Raw genomic sequence first — 10,034 nt, 5'->3', positions numbered from 1 at the left:
TGAGTAATGTATATGCCATTGATCAATAAATGTGAATAAATATGAAAGAAAATATGTTTTATCTTCCGATTGCTTTCTTTACGTATTCGCTGATCATTTTGATCTAGCTAGGTGTTACAGTAGAGACCGCAGTGGCTGATTAGACCAGTGTCTTGGAATATGTTACTTGATGTGCGTGTGATGAGTGATGCATGTGGATAGTGACACACGGCATCATAGATAGTCTTTAGCTTAGGGTGACCAAACGTCCTCTTTCCACGCCCTGTCCGGGGTGTCCGTTTTTTTTTATGAATTCATGGAAATGTCCGGGTTTCATAGTTTTTCACGGACCGTTATGCATGTACTTAAATTGACTGGCGCATTGCACAGAATACTACGGTACTCTGTTGCGCGTGTGTACTCACTATTTCATTTATCTTGTACTACTCTGGATGTAGTTGTTGGTGGATACATGCGTCTGTGTGGATCTACTATATTTCTGTACTACATTACTATTGTGGGTGCGTGTGTGTGTATGTATATATATGTGCATTTATTTATTTATTTATACATACCTCATTTGCACCCTAACCTAAGTTTTTTACCTCTGCATTGTACCTCACTGTTACTCATTTGACTCTGTATTGTATATTGTATATATGTATATTGACTTTACTTACTTTTTACTTACTTCTTAATTACTTTTTTTTACTTACTTTCTTTTTACTATATGTAGCACACTTTCAGGGGCTCATACAGAAACAAGCATTTCATTATAAAGTATTCTGTATTTTGTTGTGGCAAATAATAAACAAACTTGAACTTGACAGCAGCAGGTATTTAAGCAGTACGTGGTTTCTTCCAGCAGGGGGCAGCAGAACCAACCAGACAGCAGCAGGTATTTAAGCAGTGCATGGTTTCTTCCAGCAGGGGCCAGCAGAACCACCCAGACCGCAGCAGGTATTTAGGCAGGGCATGGTTTCTTCCAGCAGGGGGCAGCAGAACCACACAGACAGACAGACGGACAGACAGACAGACTGAAGCAGCTACAGCTGCAGTTCACAGTGAAAACAACAGGAAAGAAAGGAATAAAACACAAGGTTGGCCTGAAACAATGCATGATATCTGTTCTACGTGCTCTGACTATATCTATTGTACAACAGTCCCTTTTCTCTTTGTGCTGTTTGGAGTATAAAAGACTCCAGGACTCTTTGTATTAAAGAGGCATTTCAACAATTTTTAACCTGAATCCTAAACACATCAACGTGTTCCATGTCCGGAGACCTCAGCCTCTCTCTCTCTCTCTCTCTCTCTCTCTCTCAATTAAATTAAATTCAAAGGGACTTTATTGACATGGGAAACATACGTTTACATCGCCAAAGCCATTAAAACAAAGCAAAACAGTCAAACGGAGAAATCAATACAGTACAGAAGGATTTTTTTGTGTGATTGACAGTCTTTATGGTGGTTGTATTCCATTGGATGTCCTTTTCTTGTCACAGCAGCTCAAATCTTGCTGCTGTGTTTGCACATTGTTGTATTTCTCCCAGTAGGTATGGGGGTTTAGAGTTATTTTGCATGTTTTCAAAGTCTCTTTGGGTGTTTGCAATTTGTGGGAAGTATATGTCTCTGATGTCTTGGTATAGTGGGCAGGTTGTTAAGAAGTGGAGCTCGGTTTCCACCTCTTGTGTGCAGTGGGTGCACAGTCTGTCTTCTCTTGGGAGCCAGGTCTGCATATGGCGGCCTTTCTCGATGGCTAGGCTGTGCTCGCTGAGTCTGTACCTAGTCAAGGATCTTCTTATAGTTTTGGGTCAGTCACAGTTCTCAGGTATTCTGCTACTGTGTACTCTCTGTTTAGGGCCAAATAGCATTCCAATTTGCTCTGGTTTTGGGTTGATTCTTTCCAATGTGTCAGATAGTTTTCTTTTTGTTTTCTTTTAATTTTGGTTTAGTCCAATGTGGTTTCTGTCTGGTGGCTCTGCTTGTGTTTGTGAGCAGAGTCCCAGAACCATCTGGCTGAGTGGGCATCTCTCAAGGGTCTCTCTGTATGTGAGGGCTTTGTTATGGACTGTGTCTGGGTCACTTTCTTTTAGGTGATTATAGAATTTAAGCTATTTTTTGGATTTTGTTAATTGGTGGGTATCTTCCTAGTTCTTCTCTGCACGCATTATTTGGTGTTTTCCGTTGGGTGCAGAGAATGGATTTGCAGAATTCTGCAAAATTCGGCAATTGTGTCTAGGAGGAATTTGTGTTTGTGTTGTTGTAGTCTCTCTCTCTGTCTCTATCTCTCTGTCTCTATCTCTGTCTCTATCTGTCTCTCTCTCTTGTCTCTCTCTCTCTCTCCCTCTCTTCATCTCTTCATCAAAGCCATATAGGCCAGTCTTTGTACTGTTGATAGTTTATTAATAGGCAGGCTGGTGAAGGTGAGGCTGGTGAAGGTGACAGATTACAGAGGACAGGTTGATAGGTAGGGACAGAGAGGACAGAGAGGAAAGAGGACATGTTAGATAGCAAACTACAGTAGCAGTGGTGTCTTGTTACCATAGAGATGACAGAGACCTTTGCAACATACCGCTAACCTTTGTCTGACGCTTAGAGGAATGACTCACCTCTTGTTCCAACACCTCCTCCTCAAAGAGTTTAATATCACATGGCTCTCTCTCTCTCTCTCTCTGATTGTGTTTCAGCCGCGTGTTGCTTCCTGAAGGTAACACCAGTCCCAGGGAGGCAGAACACAACAGTCTTAAATTAAAGGTGTTAATTAATTGTGCGGCTCTTTGCGATGTGGGTGACAGGAGAATGTGGAGGCCCCGTCCACTTCTCTGAGCGACAGGAGACTGTGGAGGCCCCGCCCACTTATCTGAGTGACAGGGTGGGTGAGTGAGTGAGTGAGTGAGTGAGTGAGTGAGTGACTTCACCGATAAAGAGACAGGGTATATCGGCAGTAGCTGACAAGAGAAGCAAGCTTGTCCTTAATGTCCTTGAGCAAGGCATTAAGACCCAGCTGCCATGTAATGAGAGGGTGGAACTAGCATCTGCTATTCTTAGTCTGTTGACTGATCGTGTTGTCTGTAGTAACAGAGTCTGTTTTCTAATGACTGATCATGTAGCAGGTCACGGCTACAATTTATCCACGTTTTGTTGAAATGCATTATAACTAAGGGCGGTCAGGTGGCGTAACGGAGATTGCGTTCGTCACCAACCCCGGAGCGGCTGGATTCGCCTGTTCGAATCCAGCTCACAGCTCCGGGGTTGTCACCAGCTTGGCTGGCCGTTCACACTAATACAATTGGCAGTATTAGAGGGTGGGAGAAGCTGGCGGGGTGGGTCTGGGTCGTTGTAAACAGCGACTCCTACAGTTCGGATAAGCCGCTTGCCACTCTTATCTCCTAGAGGGCCTTCGACTCCAGCAGCTCCCTGTTTCGACCTTGGTCCAGGAATTTGTTTTGGCTGACTGACTGGCCCATTTATCCCAGCCACGTCACTTTAAATTTGATTTGAATAGAGTGAAATATAACTATTGATTTGAGTGGAGTGAGTTTTAACAACTCTGTCCAAATGACTGAATGCATTATTAGTCCAAGTGTCTTAATCAGTTCATTTTGGTAGGTCCTGTGCGCGGTAAACAGATCCAAAATCTTCTTATTGCAGTCCAAAAGCTTCGATAATCCAAAAATGACCACGTCTTCAAGTTGGTAGCCCGATTATGATGTCCCAATAGGCAGAAGCGGTTGATTGGCTGGACGTGTGACGGAGGAAGCACGTGGTAGCCTCCACTCTCCCAGACCGACTGTGGGGGGTAAGTGCGCAGCGACCAGGAAGGGGATTGGGAATTGGCATAACGACTAACATTGGGATGGGAGAAAATCAGAGGAAAAAGGAGGGGGAAAAAGATCAATAAAAAAAATCAAAAATCAAATGCATTATAACTTTGAAAATGGATGTTCACGCAAATATACTTCTTTCATCCTCATTTACGGCTCGTTACACCACTCTGGGGAGATAGATGGGTGCCCATGACTGATGGGTGCCCATGACAAACCTATCACACTGAAAAGGAGCCGCAAGTTAGCTGATGTTTCGGTGTGTTTGGCGATTGAGGACTTAGATGCTTTCCAGGGACTGCAGTCAGTTTCGGAAAGGCGAGAGCCCGACGCCCCAGGTTGTGCCGGTCCTCCGGCCTCGCCGGCTAGGAGTTTGTCAGAGCTCGGGCTTGGTGACATTGACATCAGTTCTTGCCAGGTCAGTGAAGCCTGCAAGTCCCAGCTTGTGCAGCTGATAACTGAATATCACGACATCTTCTCCAAGGACTCGTTAGACTGTGGTGAGGTCAAGGGATACACGCATCGCATCCGTCTTGTGGATGAGTGCCCCTTTCGCTTGCCCTACAGGAGGGTTCCCCCGGCTCACTATCAGAAGCTGAGACAGGTTCTCACTGATATGGAGGAAAAAGGGATTATCAGAAAGTCCTCGAGTGAGTACGCTTCACCTCTTGTAATGGTCTGGAAAAAGGACGGGGGGTTCGCATCTGCACTGATTTCAGATGGTTGAATGTGCGCACCTTGAAAGACGCTCACCCCTTGCCACACCAGTCTGATTGTCTTGCTGCGCTTGGGGGCAATTGCCTCTTTAGTACGATGGATCTCACCTCTGGCTTCTTCAACATTCCAATGCATGAGGATGACAAGAAGTACACGGCTTTCACAACCCCCCTCGGGTTGCATGAGTACAATCGCATGCCACAGGGTTTATGTAATAGCCCTGCAGCCTTTATGAGAATGATGACTCGAATCTTCGGAGACATGAACTTTACAAAACTGTTGTGTTATCTTGACGATCTCCTGGTCTTCGCGCCGTCAGAAGATGAGGCCCTGTCTAGGCTCCACACCGTGTTTCAGAGGTTGAGAGAGAACAACCTGAAACTGGCTCCCAAGAAGTGTCACCTGCTGCAGCAGCAGGTTAGGTTCTTGGGCCATGTGGTCGGTGGTGGGGGCGTGTCTGTTGATCCCTCTAAGGTGGAGGTTATGTCCAACATGACAGTACAGGATCTCATGGAGGTTGATGGGTGCACACCCTCTGTCCGTAGGATCAAGTCATTTCTCGGCATGGTATTTTACTACCAGCATTTCCTTCCAAACTGCTCTGCTGTTGCGAAGCCATTGTTCACCCTTACGGCTGGACAAAAGAGGAGGGGGAGGTCCCCTAAGGACAAGAAACCACATGGCAGCTTTCGTAGGCTCACCCCTGCTGACTGGACAGCGGAATGTGGGGAAGCTCTCGATAAGCTGAAGACTATGTTACTGGAGTGTGTTGTGCTTGCCCATCCAGATTTTGAGGAGCCTTTTGTCCTCTCAGTTGATGCGTCATTGGACGGACTTGGCGCTGTCGCAGGTGCCTCGAGGTGAGTCCAAGGCCAGGCCTGTCGCCTTTGCAAGCAAGACCCTCAGTGCCTCACAGCGTAAGTATCCAGCTTATAGACTGGAGTTCATGGCCCTGAAATGGAGCATATGTGAGAAGTTCAGCCATTGGCTGAAGGGTCAGAGATTCACAGTTTGGACGGATAATAACCCGCTGACATATCTGCTTACGAAGCCCAAGCTTGACGCATGTGAGATCCGCTGGGTGTCTAAACTTGTGTCTTTCGATTTTGATCTCAAACACCTGCCAGGGAAGAAGAATGTGGTAGCGGACGCTTTGAGTCGTGACCCTTTCGCTAAGCATGTTAGTCAGAGGTTATTGAGGGAGCCGTACCCGGCTCTTGTGCAGGAAGCAAAGGCAGTTGAGGGGGACTCTGTGCAGGATGTTTTCAGGATCAGTTGTCAGTCCCAGACGGTGAGTAGCTCACGATTCGGGATGGCTTGTGAGACAGCTGAGATCAGAGCCCTTTGTCAGTCAAAATGTGACTGGATTGGTGCTGCAGAGTCCAGAGCGCTAGGTTTAGTCCAGAACAGCCAGCATCTGTCGGAGGGCCAGGATGCTTTACCGATGTTTTCAGCTGAGGAGCTTAGGTTAAGCCAGGAACGGGACCCCTGCATCTCTAGGGTGTTACACTTTGTCGCTGTTCGGAAGCCCACACAACGGCCTATCATCCCATGGGTAATGGTGGGACAGAGCGCTTTAACCACACTCTAGGTAACATGCTCCGCTCCCTTCCGCTTCAGAAGAAGCACCAGTGGCCGCAACAGGTCCAGACACTCACGTTCGCTTACAATGCCACTGTTCATGAGACCACGGGTTGCGCGCCTTTCTTTTTAATGTTTGGCCGCGTCCCAAGACTACCAGTGGATGTTATGCTCAGGCAGGTCTTGAATGACCCTGGAGTTGTTGACTATGACTCTTATGCTGGCTCTCTGCTTTCTTGTCTGAAGAGTGCCATGGAGATCGCTCAGAAGCACTCCACCGTTGAGCAACAGCACCAGACCCGACAGTACAACAAGCGTGTCAAGGGTACTTACCCGTCTGTGGGGGATCGTGTTCTGGTAGCAAATCAGGGAGAGCGGGGAAAAAGGAAGTTGGCTGACAAATGGGAGGATGGGGTGTATACGGTTGTTGGTGTCAACCCCAGTATCCATGTCTACAAGATTCAGGATGTAGGGGGGTGCACAAGGGTAGTGCACAGGAACCGATTGCTGAAGGTCAACTTCTTGCCTTTTCCTGAGCTAGAGCAGGGTGAGAACGCCAGTGCAATTGGTCAGGCATTTGACGATGGAGAGTCCGATGAGGAGGACTGTGATAGTGGTGATGGTATGGATCCTGTATCTGGAGTTTGGTCTGAGGGTGGTGTTGCACATGACCTGACAGACTCTGTGGAGGTAGAGGGGCCTGTGCTCTCATCATTTACAGACTCTCTTGAATCTGTGTTGGCTGTAACAGATGGGTTAGATCAGTTTAGCCCAGTAGCCAGTCCTTCAGGGGCCACTGCTCAATGTACACCTGACACACAGGCACAGCACACAGATGCATCACACTCACCTGATATGGTTGTCACAGCTCACACTGATTCAGACGCAGAGGCTTCACACTCACCTGATATGGATGTTGCAGTTCCCACTGATTTAAACCCTCACGCAGGGAGTGATGGTCAGGTTAGGACACGTACAGGGAGAGTAGTGAGATCAGTGAACAGGTTAATAGAATCTATGGTTCAGATGCCATTTCTGAGGGGGGTGAGGGGTTGAGTTGTGGTGGAGGTTAGGGTTCACCGAGCCAGTTTTTTTCTCTTGTTTTGCTGAGTTGAGCTGTCAGGACTGGAAACGAATGTAATGCCATTCTTTTGTGGTACTTTTGCCATTCATTGTGTGCAGGTTCTCCACTATTTGAGAGTTGACTGAACCAGCAATAAATGGCCGTTATTGCCGACAGTGGAACCGTCTCCTCCTTTCCTGTGGCGTTTGAAGTCCCCAGAACACAACGCAGACAAAATGGGTGTTAGCCAGACCAACACACAGAACACCCGTTACACTGGTTGTCCAGCTCTCCTAGCTAACATTACTGCTGTCACGTGTCTACTATGACTTTTTGGTGGTTTGTATCCACTGGGTTATCTCTAAATGACTGGTACGCATGTTGCCCTTTTCTCAAGTTCATCTCAGACGAATTGTGTTTTAATGCACCCGTCTGCACTTTAAACTTCACATTGAACTCTGCATAGATTTCTTCTCTCAGTTGAGTGAAGTGGGTTCCTCTTTTCTAATTTGTTACAATATACCTTACAAGTTATTAGTATGGTTAAGATACATATTGTTGTTGTGGTTGCTGTGCTCGGTCAGGGTTGACCAACTGATGTTTGATCGATAACGGACAAGTATTTTGAAGGGGGGGAGGGGGGAGGGAATGGGGGACTGCGTTGTCTTTTGTTTTTCTTTTCAGTCGACTCGCTCTGTTTTATTTTTGTTTTCATGCTCGGATCTCAATAGGACCTTAACAAATGGATATGTATCTGTTATGGTGTTCTACTCAAAATGAATTACATTCAGTCATACTGCAGCCTTTTTAGACTATGGCTAATTTGAACATATTGATCTGGAATACAGGGGGTCTCAATATACTGCATAGACGCACAAGTGTACTAACGTGGCTAAAAAGGAAGGAAGTGGACCTTGCATTACTGAGTGAAACACACCTTTTATTGGCGGATAACGCAAGACTGGCAAATACATTTTACCAAAACATAAGTTCTTCTTCTTTTAACACCAAGGCCCGTAGGGTAGCCATAATAGTGAAGCGGAAATTGAATATTAAACTGTTAGATGTGTGGTCCGATGCAGATGGTCGAATCACTATTGCTAAAATAGAATGTTTGAACCGAAAAATTTCGCTGATTTCTGCTTACGCTGCTAATTTGTATGACGCTAACTTTTATGCTGTACTCACTGCAGCTATGCTGAAATGACCTGATTACTCATTAATAGTAGGAGCTGATTTTAATGCAGTTTGGGATCCATTGATTGATAGGTCCAGTCACGCTGAAACCTCTGATCAGAAGCAAGCTACCACAGCCCTACAGGCCTGGTCTAAGGACATGGGGGTAATCGATATGTGGCGATTGCTCAACCCATCCGCGAGAGATTATTCCTTCTTCTCGTCAAGACATAAGACTTTTTCCAGGATTGATCATGTCTTTTCTTCCCCACGGCTCTTTGATAGCTTTGATGTTGACTTATTACCCATAGCACTTTCAGATCACAAAGGTATCCTACTTAAGGTTTCACTCAGTAAAATAACGTCCCGCGCCCCTAGATGACGCTTTAACTCTACACTGCTAAAAAACGGGGAGTTTAACTTGCAATTTAAAGATAAGCTCACTGAATTCCTGTAGTTTAATGCTGGCTCGGTACAGGATCCCAGAATTCTATGGGATTCGGTTAAGGGTTTTATCAGAAATAACACTACTCTCTTTGCATCTAATCTCCGCAAGGGATGTCTCTCCAAGCTGGTGGAATTGGAAAAGCTTCATGCCACGTTGATCTCTTCATTGCAGCACAACTACTCTAGTCGACTGAAGCTTCAAATTAAGGTAGTGATAAAAGAGATTAACTCCATTTTAAGACAACAATCTGAATTTCATATGCACAGAACAAGACAGCACTACTACTTTCACAGCTCCAGGCCTAGTCACCTACTAGCTATGAAGATACGTGCCAGTGAACAATTTGCGGATATCCCTTCCATTAAGAACCAACAGGGGGAGGTAACCACCAACCCCAAAAAGATTAATGATACATTTAGCTCTTTTTATTCCAACCTGTACAAGTCAGAGGTGGTCTTTGATCATACCAAGCTGGAGGATTTTCTTGATCAAATCAACCTACCACAGATCTCGGAAGATAGTGCTAAGCTGCACCGATCACGCTAGTTGAACTTAGAGAGGCTATTGCAGATATGCAATGGGGCAAGGCTCCCCGGATGGGATGGCATTCCACCGGAACTTTATCTTGCATTCTGGGATGTACTCGGTCCCTTATTACTCTCAATGATTTTACACTCAATCAAAGAGGGCAATTTTTCCAGAGATGTCAATATGGCGCTTAGATCTGTTTTACTCAAGAAAGATAAGGACCCCACCGATTGTGGCAGCTACAGGCCCCTAAGTCTCCTCTGAGCTGATCTTAAGCTATATGCCAAGGTTCTAGCCACCCGACTTCAAAAGCATATGACATCTCTAGTTCACCCTGATCAGACCGGCTTCATAAGAGGCCGCCTGGTTACTGACAACATCAGACGGTTACTACACGTGATGCCAGCAAGGATGTTGCAGTCCCTACAGCGGTCATGTCCTTGGACGCAATGAAGGCCTTTGACAGATTGGAGTGGTCTTACTTGTGGGCAGTTCTTAGAAGGATGGGGTTGGGTGAGGGTTTCATTCATATGATCAAAGTTCTCTACACAGGGCCTTCGGCCATGATCTTAACAGGGAAGTTCTGCTCGCCACTCTTCTCTGTCTTGCGCTCTTCTAGACAGGGTTGTCCTCTTAGTCCCGGACTTTTCGCCTTATCCCTTGAACCTCTAGCTCAATACACAACACAATCCCAAATTATATCTCCTGTTTCAATTCA

This window comes from Notolepis coatsorum, assembly GCF_963971535.1.
Source record: "Notolepis coatsorum genome assembly, chromosome: 19".
Classification (NCBI taxonomy): domain Eukaryota; kingdom Metazoa; phylum Chordata; class Actinopteri; order Aulopiformes; family Paralepididae; genus Notolepis; species Notolepis coatsorum.
This window is presented reverse-complemented; position numbering follows the sequence as displayed.